The sequence below is a fragment of the Lucilia sericata genome, unplaced genomic scaffold (genome assembly GCF_015586225.1).
Source record: "Lucilia sericata isolate MDLA Ls3-8-SP2 unplaced genomic scaffold, ASM1558622v1 Contig001455F_arrow, whole genome shotgun sequence".
Taxonomy (NCBI): Eukaryota; Metazoa; Arthropoda; class Insecta; order Diptera; family Calliphoridae; genus Lucilia; species Lucilia sericata.
Window position 1 is genome coordinate 104,371 of NW_023995385.1, and position 13,004 is coordinate 117,374.

General features: G+C 32.9%; 1 pseudogene; it reads left to right on the forward strand.

The window, feature by feature from the left end:
* Positions 1 to 551: 551 nt before the first annotated feature.
* On the forward strand, positions 552 to 10,933 carry LOC119611468 (annotated as a pseudogene).
* The last annotated feature ends 2,071 nt before the right edge of the window (positions 10,934 to 13,004 follow it).

The following is a 13,004-nucleotide window of genomic DNA, read 5'->3' on the forward strand; positions in this document are numbered from 1 at the left end:
TGAATGAATGGATACAGTTAACAAATCTGTGAACGGCTGCAGTGAACCATAGTTTTTGTTTTCTGTCTGATAATAATATCGCAAAATAAAATTTTATTTTGTTTTCAAACATTTCTTTTTTTTTCTTTCTTTCATTTAAAACTCGTACTTAGCTGGCATTGTAAATCTAGTAATTTACGAGTATTATTGCTACTAATGTTGTTGTGCTTTTTGTTTTCATTTAACTTTAATAGCAACAGCACAAGTGCAACATAACAACAACAGCTAACAATTGCTGATTGCAATTGCCACAAACAAGAAGAAGAAGTGGCAGAAATAAAACCTCATAACTTGTTTCAACTTTACGGTAGAGTTTGTTTGATTCATATTTAAACGCTTGCAACAGCATTAATCCACTGGTAATAATAACGGAACTCAGCCTTACAAGGTTGTCTTGGCAACGTGATACGGAAATTAACACGAAACAAAACGAACAACTAATATTGCTTAAGTTTTGAAAAAAAGTATTTAATTGAAAACCAAAAAAAAAAACCTAAACAAAGATATATACAATGTATTTTCCAAAAGGAGTAAGTGTGTGGCAAATAAAAATGAATTTATTAAACAAAGTTTTAAATAAAATTAAAATAAGGAAAGAAATTTTTATAAAAAAATCAAGAACATAAACAATGGATATTGAAAGGACGAACTACAAATAATTTCAAATAATATTATTTATTCAAAAGTTATAGAAATTACCTCAAATAAAATAATAAATTTGGATTTTAAAAATGTGCAAAAACCCAATAAATCAAATCATATTATAAAGATATATCGAGGCGATATCACCTGGGTGTTAAAATTTATCATGATCATATTTACGGAAAAAAAAATGTTTTCGCTATCATATCGATTTCCGATTTATTAGGAACATGCCATAAACTTTCTTTCGTGAATTCGTCAGATTGTAAAAGTATTCCCATGCTCATATAATCCCTATTAGTCATTGCCATGTGAAAGCCATGTGTAACTTCAAGCCCTATATCCCTTCTTCCCACTAAAAATTTAGTATGATGTTTGCTGGTTAAGAGCTGTAACAAGTCGTTACATCTATTAAAGCGATTTCTATCTGATCCTAGTAATTCGATTTTACAGACTTGTCAAAAGACTAGTCTACAGTCGTGATAAGTGACACTAGTCAAAAGACAAGTCCATAAGCCTTTTCATAGTCTAGCCCACAAACTGATTCATATAATAATCATTAAACTAATTCATAGACTAGTAAATTTTTCCATAAGGACAGCACATAGCATAGAATTGCCATTAGATCAACAGACTAACCAGAAAACTAGATTATCCAATTCTCTAGTTTATAAACTAGCAAATAGTTTAGTCCACGGCCTAGTCTACACACTATCTAATTTTTTCAATCTGTAATCACTTATATTTCCCACCAAAACTCAATTTTTTAGTGAAAACATAAAAGTCCATTTTCTGGCTAAACGGAAGGCCCTAGAGCAAAAAGGATTAAAATCTGTGATCACTTATATTTCCCACTAAAATTCGATTTTCTAGTGAAAACATAAAAGTCCATTTTCTGGCTAAACGGAAGGTCCTAGGGCAAAAACAATTAAAATCTGTGATCACTTATATTTCCCACCAAAAATCGATTATTTAGTGAAAACATAAAAGTCCATTTTCTGGCTAAATGGAAGGCCGTAGGGCAAAAAGGATTAAAATCTGTGATCACTTATATTTCCCACCAAAATTCGATTTTTTAGTGAAAACATAAAAGTCCATTTTCTGGCTAAACGGAAGGACCTAGGGCAAAAAGGATTAAAATCTGTGATCACTTATATTTCCCACCAAAAATCGATTTTTTAGTGAAAACATAAAAGTCCATTTTCTGGCTAAACGGAAGGTCCTAGGGCAAAAAGGATTAAAATCTGTGATCAATCATATTTCCCACTAAAATTCGATTTTTTAGTGAAAACATAAAAGTCCATTTTCTGGCTAAACGGAAGGTCCTAGGGCAAAAACAATTAAAATCTGTGATCACTTATATTTCCCACCAAAAATCGATTTTTTAGTGAAAACATAAAAGTCCATTTTCTGGCTAAACGGAAGGCCGTAGGGCAAAAAGGATTAAAATTTGTGATCACTTATATTTCCCACCAAAATTCGATTTTTTAGTGAAAACATAAAAGTCCATTTTCTGGCTAAACGGAAGGCCCTAGGGCAAAAAGGATTAAAATCTGTGATCACTTATATTTCCCACCAAAAATCGATTTTTTAGTGAAAACATAAAAGTCCATTTTCTGGCTAAACGGAAGGCCCTAGGGCAAAAAGGATTAAAATCTGTGATCACTCATATTTCCCACCAAAATTCGATTTTTTAGTGAAAACATAAAAGTCCATTTTCTGGCTAAACGGAAGGCCGTAGGGCAAAAACAATTAAAATCTGTGATCACTTATATTTCCCACCAAAATTCGATTTTTTAGTGAAAACATAAAAGTCCATTTTCTGGCTAAACGGAAGGCCGTAGGGCAAAAACAATTAAAATCTGTGATCACTTATATTTCCCACCAAAATTCGATTGTTTAGCGAAAACATAAAGGTCCATTTTCTGGCTAAACGGAAGGCTCTAGGGCAAAACGGATTAAAATCTGTGATCACTTATATTTTCCACCAAAATTCGATTTTTCTGGCTAAACGGAAGGCCCTAGGGCAAAAAGGATTCAAAACTGTGATATTTCCCACCAAAAATCAATTTTTTAGTGAAAACATAAGTCCATTTTCTGGCTAAACGGAAGGCTCTAGGTCAAAACGGATTAAAATCTGTGATCACTTATATTTCCCACCAATAATCGAGTGAAAACATAAAAGTCCATTTTCTGGCTAAACGGAAGGCCCTAGGGCAAAAACGATTAAAATCTGTGATCACTTATATTTCCCACCAAAAATCGATTTTTTAGTGAAAACATAAAAGTCCATTTTCTGGCTAAACGGAAGGCCCTAGGGCAAAAAGGATTAAAATCTGTGATCACTTATATTTCCCACCAAAAATCGATTTTTTAGTGAAAACATAAAAGTCCATTTTCTGGCTAAACGGAAGGCTCTAGGGCAAAAAGGATTAAAATTTGTGATCACTTATATTTCCCACCAAAATTCGATTTTTTAGTGAAAACAAAAAAGTCCATTTTCTGGCTAAACGGAAGGCCCTAGGGCAAAAAGGATTAAAATCTGTGATCACTTATATTTCCCACCAAAAATCGATTTTTTAGTGAAAACATAAAAGTCCATTTTCTGGCTAAACGGAAGGCCCTAGGGCAAAAAGGATTAAAATCTGTGATCACTTATATTTCCCACCAAAAATCGATTTTTTAGTGAAAACATAAAAGTCCATTTTCTGGCTAAACGGAAGGTCCTAGGGCAAAAACAATTAAAATCTGTGATCACTTATATTTCCCACCAAAAATCGATTATTTAGTGAAAACATAAAAGTCCATTTTCTGGCTAAACGGAAGGTCCTAGGGCAAAAACAATTAAAATCTGTGATCACTTATATTTCCCACCAAAATTCGATTTTTTAGTGGAAACATAAAAGTCCATTTTCTGGCTAAACGGAAGGTCCTAGGGCAAAAACAATTAAAATCTGTGATCACTTATATTTCCCACTAAAATTCGATTTTTTAGTGAAAACATAAAAGTCCATTTTCTGGCTAAACGGAAGGTCCTAGGGCAAAAAGGATTAAAATCTGTGATCAATTATATTTCCCACTAAAATTCGATTTTTTAGTGAAAACATAAAAGTCCATTTTCTGGCTAAACGGAAGGTCCTAGGGCAAAAACAATTAAAATCTGTGATCACTTATATTTCCCACCAAAAATCGATTTTTTAGTGAAAACATAAAATTCCATTTTCTAGCTAAACGGAAGGCCCTAGGGCAAAAAGGATTAAAATCTGTGATCAATTATATTTCCCACTAAAATTCGATTTTTTAGTGAAAACATAAAAGTCCATTTTCTGGCTAAACGAAAGGCCCTAGGGCAAAAAGGATTAAAATCTGTGATCACTTATATTTCCCACCAAAAATCGATTTTTTAGTGAAAACATATAATTCCATTTTCTAGCTAAACGGAAGGCCCTAGGGCAAAAAGGATTAAAATCTGTGATCAATTATATTTCCCACTAAAATTCGATTTTTTAGTGAAAACATAAAAGTCCATTTTCTGGCTAAACGGAAGGTCCTAGGGCAAAAACAATTAAAATCTGTGATCACTTATATTTCCCACCAAAAATCGATTTTTTAGTGAAAACATAAAAGTCAATTTTCTGGCTAAACGGGCACTTATATTTCCCACCAAAATTCACTTATATTTCCCACCAAAATTCGATTTTTTAGTGAAAACATAAAAGTCCATTTTCTGGCTAAACGGAAGGCCGTAGGGCAAAAACAATTAAAATCTGTGATCACTCATATTTCCCACCAAAATTCAATTTTTTAGTGAAAACATAAGTCCATTTTCTGGCTAAACGGAAGGCTCTAGGTCAAAACGGATTAAAATCTGTGATCACTTATATTTCCCACCAAAAATCGATTTTTTAGTGAAAACATAAAAGTCCATTTTCTGGCTAAACGGAAGGCCCTAGGGCAAAAAGGATTAAAATCTGTGATCACTTATATTTCCCACCAAAAATCGATTTTTTAGTGAAAACATAAAAGTACATTTTCTGGCTAAACGGAAGGCCCTAGGGCAAAAAGGATTAAAATCTGTGATCACTTATATTTCCCACCAAAGTTCGATTTTTTAGTGAAAACATAAAAGTCCATTTTCTGGCTAAACGGAAGGCCCAAGGGCAAAAAGGATTAAAATTTGTGATCACTTATATTTCCCACTAAAATTCGATTTTTTAGTGAAAACATAAAAGTCCATTTTCTGGCTAAACGGAAGGTCCTAGGGCAAAAACAATTAAAATCTGTGATCACTCATATTTCCCACCAAAATTCGATTTTTCTGGCTAAACGGAAGGCCCTAGGGCAAAAAGGATTCAAAACTGTGATATTTCCCACCAAAAATCAATTTTTAGTGAAAACATAAGTCCATTTTCTGGCTAAACGGAAGGCTCTAGGTCAAAACGGATTAAAATCTGTGATCACTTATATTTCCCACCAATAATCGAGTGAAAACATAAAAGTCCATTTTCTGGCTAAACGGAAGGCCCTAGGGCAAAAACGATTAAAATCTGTGATCACTTATATTTCCCACCAAAAATCGATTTTTTAGTGAAAACATAAAAGTCCATTTTCTGGCTAAACGGAAGGCCCTAGGGCAAAAAGGATTAAAATCTGTGATCACTTATATTTCCCACCAAAAATCGATTTTTTAGTGAAAACATAAAAGTCCATTTTCTGGCTAAACGGAAGGCTCTAGGGCAAAAAGGATTAAAATTTGTGATCACTTATATTTCCCACCAAAATTCGATTTTTTAGTGAAAACAAAAAAGTCCATTTTCTGGCTAAACGGAAGGCCCTAGGGCAAAAAGGATTAAAATCTGTGATCACTTATATTTCCCACCAAAAATTGATTTTTTAGTGAAAACATAAAAGTCCATTTTCTGGCTAAACGGAAGGCCCTAGGGCAAAAAGGATTAAAATCTGTGATCACTTATATTTCCCACCAAAAATCGATTTTTTAGTGAAAACATAAAAGTCCATTTTCTGGCTAAACGGAAGGTCCTAGGGCAAAAACAATTAAAATCTGTGATCACTTATATTTCCCACCAAAAATCGATTATTTAGTGAAAACATAAAAGTCCATTTTCTGGCTAAACGGAAGGTCCTAGGGCAAAAACAATTAAAATCTGTGATCACTTATATTTCCCACCAAAATTCGATTTTTTAGTGGAAACATAAAAGTCCATTTTCTGGCTAAACGGAAGGTCCTAGGGCAAAAACAATTAAAATCTGTGATCACTTATATTTCCCACTAAAATTCGATTTTTTAGTGAAAACATAAAAGTCCATTTTCTGGCTAAACGGAAGGTCCTAGGGCAAAAAGGATTAAAATCTGTGATCAATTATATTTCCCACTAAAATTCGATTTTTTAGTGAAAACATAAAAGTCCATTTTCTGGCTAAACGGAAGGTCCTAGGGCAAAAACAATTAAAATCTGTGATCACTTATATTTCCCACCAAAAATCGATTTTTTAGTGAAAACATAAAATTCCATTTTCTAGCTAAACGGAAGGCCCTAGGGCAAAAAGGATTAAAATCTGTGATCAATTATATTTCCCACTAAAATTCGATTTTTTAGTGAAAACATAAAAGTCCATTTTCTGGCTAAACGAAAGGCCCTAGGGCAAAAAGGATTAAAATCTGTGATCACTTATATTTCCCACCAAAAATCGATTTTTTAGTGAAAACATATAATTCCATTTTCTAGCTAAACGGAAGGCCCTAGGGCAAAAAGGATTAAAATCTGTGATCAATTATATTTCCCACTAAAATTCGATTTTTTAGTGAAAACATAAAAGTCCATTTTCTGGCTAAACGGAAGGTCCTAGGGCAAAAACAATTAAAATCTGTGATCACTTATATTTCCCACCAAAAATCGATTTTTTAGTGAAAACATAAAAGTCAATTTTCTGGCTAAACGGGCACTTATATTTCCCACCAAAATTCACTTATATTTCCCACCAAAATTCGATTTTTTAGTGAAAACATAAAAGTCCATTTTCTGGCTAAACGGAAGGCCGTAGGGCAAAAACAATTAAAATCTGTGATCACTCATATTTCCCACCAAAATTCAATTTTTAGTGAAAACATAAGTCCATTTTCTGGCTAAACGGAAGGCTCTAGGTCAAAACGGATTAAAATCTGTGATCACTTATATTTCCCACCAAAAATCGATTTTTTAGTGAAAACATAAAAGTCCATTTTCTGGCTAAACGGAAGGCCCTAGGGCAAAAAGGATTAAAATCTGTGATCACTTATATTTCCCACCAAAAATCGATTTTTTAGTGAAAACATAAAAGTACATTTTCTGGCTAAACGGAAGGCCCTAGGGCAAAAAGGATTAAAATCTGTGATCACTTATATTTCCCACCAAAGTTCGATTTTTACTGAAAACATAAAAGTCCATTTTCTGGCTAAACGGAAGGCCCAAGGGCAAAAAGGATTAAAATTTGTGATCACTTATATTTCCCACTAAAATTCGATTTTTTAGTGAAAACATAAAAGTCCATTTTCTGGCTAAACGGAAGGTCCTAGGGCAAAAACAATTAAAATCTGTGATCACTCATATTTCCCACCAAAATTCAATTTTTTTAGTGAAAACATAAAAGTCCATTTTCTGGCTAAACGGAAGGCCCTAGGGCAAAATAAGTTAAAATCTGTGATCACTCATATTTCCCACCAAAATTCGGGCAATTTCGGGCTCTAGGGCAAAACGGATTAAAATCTGTGATCACTTATATTTCCCACCAAAAATCGATTTTTTAGTGAAAACATAAAAGTCCATTTTCTGGCTAAACGGAAGGCTCTAGGGCTAAAAGGATTAAAATCTGTGATCACTTATATTTCCCACCAAAATTCAATTTTTTAGTGAAAACATAAAAGTCCATTTTCTGGCTAAACGGAAGGCTCTAGGGCAAAACGGATTAAAATTTGTGATCACTTATATTTCCCACCAAAATTCAATTTTTTAGTGAAAACAGAAAAGTCCATTTTCTGGCTAAAAGGAAGGCCCTAGGGCAAAAAGGATTAAAATCTATGATCACTTATATTTCCCACCAAAATTCGATTTTTTTGTGAAAACATAAAAGTCCATTTTCTGGCTAAACGGAAGGCTCTAGGGCTAAAAGGATTGAAATCTGTGATCACTCATATTTCCCACCAAAACTCAATTTTTTAGTGAAAACATAAAAGTCCATTTTCTGGCTAAACGGAAGGCTCTAGGGCAAAACGGATTAAAATTTCTGATCACTTATATTTCCCACCAAAAATCGATTTTTTAGTGAAAACATAAAAGTCCATTTTCTGGCTAAACGGAAGGCCCTAGGGCAAAAACAATTAAAATCTGTGATCACTTATATTTCCCACCAAAATTCAATTTTTAGTGAAGACATAAAAGTCCATTTTCTGGCTAAACGGAAGGCCGTAGGGCAAAAAGGATTAAAATCTGTGATCACTTATATTTCCCACCAAAATTCAATTTTTTAGTGAAAACATAAAAGTCCATTGTGATCACTTATATTTCCCACCAAAATTCGATTTTTTAGTGAAAACATAAAAGTCCATTTTCTGGCTAAACGGAAGGTCCTAGGGCAAAACGGATTAAAATCTGTGATCACTCATATTTCCCACCAAAATTCAATTTTTAGTGAAAACATAAAAGTCCATTTTCTGGCTAAACGGAAGGCCCTAGGGCAAAACGGATTAAAATCTGTGATCACTCATATTTCCCACCAAAATTCGATTTTTTTAGTGATAACATAAAAGTCCATTTTCTGGCTAAACGGAAGGCCCTAGGGCAAAAAAAATTAAAATCTGTGATCACTTATATTTCCCACCAAAACTCAATTTTTAGTGAAAACATAAAAGTCCATTTTCTGGCTAAACGGAAGGCCCTAGGGCAAAAAGGATTAAAATCTGTGATCACTTATATTTCCCACCAAAATTCGATTTTTTAGTGGAAACATAAAAGTCCATTTTCTGGCTAAACGGAAGGTCCTAGAGCAAAACGGATTAAAATCTGTAATCACTTCTATTTCCCACCAAAACTCAATTTTTTTGTGAAAAAGGATTTAAATCTGTGATCACTTATATTTCCCAACAAAACTCAATTTTTTAGTGAACACATAAAAGTCCATTTTTCTGGCTAAACGGAAGGCCCTAGGGCAAAACGGATTAAAATCTGCGATTACCTAGGGTAAAAGGATTAAATCTGTGATCACTCATATTTCCCACCAAAACTCAATTTTTTAGTGAACATTTCTGGCTAAACGGAAGGCTCTAGGGCAAAACGGATTAAAATCTGCGATTACTCATTTTTCCCACCAAAACTCATTTTTTAGTGAAAACATAAAGTACATTTTCTGGCTAAACGGAAGGCCCTAGGGCAAAAAGGATTAAAATCTGTGATCACTTATATTTCCCACCAAAAATCGATTTTTTAGTGAAAACATAAAAGTACATTTTCTGGCTAAACGGAAGGCCCTAGGGCAAAAAGGATTAAAATCTGTGATCACTTATATTTCCCACCAAAATTCGATTTTTTAGTGAAAACATAAAAGTCCATTTTCTGGCTAAATGGAAGGTCATAAGGCAAAACGGATTAAAATCTGTGATCACTCAATTTTTTTGCGAAAACATAAAAGTCCATTTCTGGCTAAACGGAAGGCTCTAGGGCAAAATGGATTAAAATCTGTGATCACTCTTACTTCCCACCAAAATTCGATAAAAGTCCATTTTCTGGCTAAACGGAAGGTCCAAGGGCAAAACGGATTAAAATCTGTGATCACACTTACTTCCCACCAAAATTCGATTTTTAGTGAAAGCATAAAAGTCCATTTTCTGGCTAAACGGAAGGCCCTAGTGCAAAAAGGATTAAATCTGTGATCACTTATATTTCCCACCAAAATTCGATTTTTTAGTGAAAACATAAAAGTCCATTTTCTGGCTAAACGGAAGGCCCTAGGACAAAAGGATTAAAATCTGTGACCACTAAAACTCGATTTTTGGGTGAAAACATAAAGACCATTTTCTGGACCATTATAAGACCTAAACGAAAGCGCCGATTACCTAGGGCCAAAACAGAACAAATTCTAGCAAAATTTAAGATGCTGTCTACTTGCAACATAATTCTCAAAATGTGCCAAATTAAAATCTGTTATAAAATTTCTTATGTATATTGAAAGTCGGCCTTGATTTAATCGAGTGAAGTATCTAACAGTCAGAAATCAGAAATTATCCATTATGAAAAATGATGTAGCGTTGAAAAGTCCAACAGTCCAACTTCAAAATTTAGGTTTAGGGTTCTTTTCACTTCTTTCGAAGAAACCCCGTATCTTCATTAAGGCCGATGACTGCTTTAAAGGCTTTTAAACAAGTACATTTTATAAAATTTTTTAAGTTGGATCGACTTATTTTTATTTTTAATTCCTCACAAATTTTCTCAATGAAAATTATTTTTTAGAAATTTTACATAGGATTTTCCGTTAAGGACTAATGCAAGATAATAAAAAGATGGATCTGCGATATATCGATACTGCACTTACTAAGATCGAGTAGTCTGGGAGCAGCCCAGATATTACAAAACATTCCAATTTAAATTTAAATTCATATTCATTAACAGCAAAGAAAAGCTTTTATACAAAGTTACCATATTGCTGTACTTAACATCTAAGGGTAAAAAAAAGCTTTCTCTAGCAGAAGCTTTCAGTAGCAATGTTAGCGTATTCTGACTTGTGTGTAGTAAATATTTAAATGCCAAGAACTTTTAGCAATTTAAATTTATTAAATTCTTATTTTCATTTCCTCTCTCCCCGACAGGTTATCACTTTCTTGTGTATTACAACATTAATTTTGGCTCTAACCACAGCCTATCCCTCTAAGGAAAATCTTAAGTAAGTCCATTAATTATGCATAATAAAATAATATTTATTACGTTTTCAACTCCCAATTAAACGATCATTATCTTTACTCTTTCTTTCGTTTATATTTCCTAAGAATACGAATACATATAACGGTAAAACATCATACCCATGTCCATCATAAAACTTTAGTGAAAAAGGTGCCCCTGCCCATACCAGTACCCATCAAAGAGCACAAGAACATCATGATGAATACAAGCGTAAACAGAGTGAAGAGGAGGAACAGTTAGAAGATGAGTTTGAAGGTTACGATTATCCCAAAAAGAAAAGAAGAACCAGACATCCTTTTATATGAAAGAGCAGACAAAAAAAACAGAAAAAAAAGAAACACAGAATTTAATTATAAAATTCAAATAAAATAAAAAGAAACGAAAGTAATTAAGTGCAATAGACAAAAAATATATAATATAAAAAACCAAACAATTAATCAAACGTAGCGAGAAGCGCTGATACAGCAGATGGGTATGAAGTGAAGCGATAAATGGAATGAATCTGTATCTATGTTGTTGTTATTTATGTTAATTATGTAGTTTTAAGAGATTTTTTTATTTAATTTTATTTTGTTACTTTTGTTGCGACTTTTGATGTAGTAGTTGTTAATAAAGGCAAAGGAATGTCGATTAATTGCTCTAATTGTAAGGATTTCTGGAAATTGTTTGAGATAAAAACAAATTGTAATAAAAATTAAATAGTAATAGGGTATGTAGTAGAAATAAATATTTAAATAAAATTTTAAATTAAAGTAAAAATTTAACAAAATGTTGTATAAAATGTTGTATACTTAAGAAAGAAAAAATAGTTGTAGAAGGAATATTAAGGAAAATATAAAATTAAACTGTCTATAGTCTAGTCTATAGTCTAGTCTATAGTCTAGTCTATAGTCTAGTCTATAGTCTAGTCTATAGTCTAGTCTATAGTCTAGTCTATAGTCTAGTCTATAGTCTAGTCTATAGTCTAGTCTATAGTCTAGTCTATAGTCTAGTCTATAGTCTAGTCTATAGTCTAGTCTATAGTCTAGTCTATAGTCTAGTCTATAGTCTAGTCTATAGTCTAGTCTATAGTCAGTCTATAGTCTAGTCTATAGTCTAGTCTATAGTCTAGTCTATAGTCTAGTCTATAGTCTAGTCTATAGTCTAGTCTATAGTCTAGTCTATAGTCTAGTCTATAGTCTAGTCTATAGTCTATCTATAGTCTAGTCTATAGTCTAGTCTATAGTCTAGTCTATAGTCTAGTCTATAGTCTAGTCTATAGTCTAGTCTATAGTCTAGTCTATAGTCTAGTCTATAGTCTAGTCTATAGTCTAGTCTATAGTCTAGTCTATAGTCTAGTCATAGTCTAGTCTATAGTCTAGTCTATAGTCTAGTCTATAGTCTAGTCTATAGTCTAGTCTATAGTCTAGTCTATTCTAGTCTAAGTCTAGTCTATAGTCTAGTCTATAGTCTAGTCTATAGTCTAGTCTATAGTCTAGTCTATAGTCTAGTCTATAGTCTAGTCTATAGTCTAGTCTATAGTCTAGTCTATAGTCTAGTCTATAGTCTAGTCTATAGTCCTATAGTCTAGTCTATAGTCTAGTCTATAGTCTAGTCTATCTCTAGTCTATAGTCTAGTCTATAGTCTAGTCTATAGTCTAGTCTATAGTCTAGTCTATAGTCTAGTCTATAGTCTAGTCTATAGTCTAGTCTATAGTCTAGTCTATAGTCTAGTCTATAGTCTAGTCTATAGTCTAGTCTATAGTCTAGTCTATAGTCTAGTCTATAGTCTAGTCTATAGTCTAGTCTATAGTCTAGTCTATAGTCTAGTCTATAGTCTAGTCTATAGTCTAGTCTATAGTCTAGTCTATAGTCTAGTCTATAGTCTAGTCTATAGTCTAGTCTATAGTCTAGTCTATAGTCTAGTCTATAGTCTAGTCTATAGTCTAGTCTATAGTCTAGTCTATAGTCTAGTCTATAGTCTATGTCTAGTCTATAGTCTAGTCTATAGTCTAGTCTATAGTCTAGTCTATAGTCTAGTCTATAGTCTATCTATAGTCTAGTCTATAGTCTAGTCTATAGTATATCTATAGTCTAGTCTATAGTCTAGTCTATAGTCTAGTCTATAGTCTAGTCTATAGTCTAGTCTATAGTCTAGTCTATAGTCTAGTCTATAGTCTAGTCTAGTCTAGTCTATAGTCTAGTCTATAGTCTAGTCTATAGTCTAGTCTATAGTCTAGTCTATAGTCTAGTCTATAGTCTAGTCTATAGTCTAGTCTATAGTCTAGTCTATAGTCTAGTCTATAGTCTAGTCTATAGTCTAGTCTATAGTCTAGTCTATAGTCTAGTCTATAGTCTAGTCTATAGTCTAGTCTATAGTCTAGTCTATATCTAGTC